General features: G+C 36.9%; 1 pseudogene; it reads left to right on the forward strand.

The window, feature by feature from the left end:
• Positions 1–272: 272 nt before the first annotated feature.
• Positions 273–1,206, forward strand: LOC106822822 (olfactory receptor 6C2-like; annotated as a pseudogene).
• Positions 1,207–2,269: the final 1,063 nt, after the last annotated feature.

Here is a 2,269-nt window from a genome sequence, read left to right on the forward strand (position 1 = left end):
AACTGGAGTGGAAATGAGACTTCAGATGTATATTTTCCATAAATCATATTCTGGAGACCAAGGTAAAGCAGCATCCAGGGAAGTGAGGCAGGATGCAATCACTTCCACATCAGATTATTGACGATCAAGTAAAAGTTTAGAACTGTGCTTCTCCTGGTTTGCTTGGCTACTTTCTCTATACAACTTGTTGAAATATTACTTTTATATTCTATTCCTCAGATTCAAAGTTTGTGATTTATTGATACAGACTCATTGTATATCTGAAGACAGTGATGAAAAATCATTCCGCAATAACAAGATTCATCCTACTAGGATTAACAGATGACCCACGACTACAGGTTTTTCTTTCAGCATTTCTGTTTCTCACCTACATTTTCACTGTTACGAGAAATCTAATAATTATCCTCCTCACTCTGATGGACTCTCACCTTAAAACACCCATCTACTTTTTCCTTCGGAATTTCTCCATCTTAGAAATAATATTTACAACTATCTATGTTCCTCGATTCCTATACGGCATGACAACTGGGGACAAAAGTGTTACCTATCGTGCTTGTATCATCCAATGATTTTTCATCATCCTCATTGAGGAAACAGAATTTTTTCTTCTAACTGCATGTCCTATGACCGCTATGTGGCCATCCGCAAGGCCCTGCACTATAGCACCATCATGAATGATAGAGTATGCACCATTCTTGTCCTTTGCTGTTGGCTGATTGGTTTATTGTCATACTCCCACCACTTCACCTGGGATTTCAGCTAGACTTTTGTAACTCCAACGTCTTCGACCATTTTGGCTGTGATGCGTCTCTGCTTCTGAAGATTGTATGCTCAGACACTCAATTTGTAGAGCAACTAGTTTTAGTCGTGGCTGTGCTGACCCTCATACTGACACTAGTCTGTGTAACTGTGTCCTACACTTACATCATCAAGACTATTTTAAGACTCCCTTCAGCTCAGCAAAGAAAAAAGGCTTTCTCCACCTGTTCTTCCCACATGATTGTAGTGTCCATCACATATGGAAGTTGCATCTTCATCTATATCAAACCAGCAAAGGAAAGAGTGGCCATTAACAAGGTGGTGTCATTGCTCAACACCTCAGTTATCCCTTTGATGAACCCTTTCATTTATAGTCTACGGAATAAGCAAGTCAAAGAAGCCTTCAAGGACTCAGAAAAAAAGATGGCTTTTCTTTCAAAGAATTAAGAAACTAAAAAGATTTTTTAAAATAAATATATATATATATATATTTCATTTTTTACTATGTGTTCTAATTCAAATCTGCAGTACAATATTCAAGTAACAGTCTGATTAACCACCACACTTTCTTTTCTATTACTCTTAGAACCACAGACTGAAGTAAGCACTATGGCCTTAATTCAAATAGAACTTCTTTCATAATGGCTCACTTTCATAATTCAGCATGAATATAGATTTCCAGAAGATCCAGACAAAACCTCATCATCCTTATGTCTGAAACACAAAAAGACAGTAACAAAAATTTCAGTTGTATTTTTGTCCATTCATTTCTTTAAATTAACAACTTTTTAAAGGCAAAAAATATTTGTCTCAGGGGCCGGCCCCGTGGCGGAGTGGTTAAGTTCTCATGCCCCGCTGCAGCGACCCAGGGTTCCGCCAGTTAGAATCCTGGGTGGGGGCATGGCACTGCTCATCAGGCCACGCTGAGGCGGCATCCCACATGCCACAACTAGAAGGACCCACAACTAAAACTACACGACTATGTGCCAGGGGGCTTTGGGAGAAAAAGGAAAAACAAAATCTTTAAAAAAAAAAGAATCTGTAAAAAAAAAATTTGTCTCAGTATTCCTTCCTGGTCTAGCGTCCACTATCTCAAGAACAATGGGTAGGCGTAATTTGTTTCTCAATTTTTTTATAATGCAAACCACCCTACTCAGACTAAGATGGAACTACTTCATTACGCTAATTTGCTATTAAAGAGGCACTTTTTTTGGTGTTTTAAATTTTTTATTTTTAGTATTATAGCCCTCTACTTTTTCCAGTTTTCTTGAGATGTAATTGACATATAACATTATTTAAGTAAAGTGTATAACAATGATTTGATTTATGTATATACTGAGAAATGATTACCACAATAAGTTTAGTTAACATCCATCACCTCTCACAGTTACAATTCTTTTTCTTGTGATGAGAACTTTTTAAGATCTACTCACTTAGCAACTTTCAAATAAACAATACAGTATTGTTAACTATAGTCACCATGACGTACATAATACGCCTAGAACTTATT

Source organism: Equus asinus, chromosome 22 (assembly GCF_041296235.1).
Source record: "Equus asinus isolate D_3611 breed Donkey chromosome 22, EquAss-T2T_v2, whole genome shotgun sequence".
Classification (NCBI taxonomy): domain Eukaryota; kingdom Metazoa; phylum Chordata; class Mammalia; order Perissodactyla; family Equidae; genus Equus; species Equus asinus.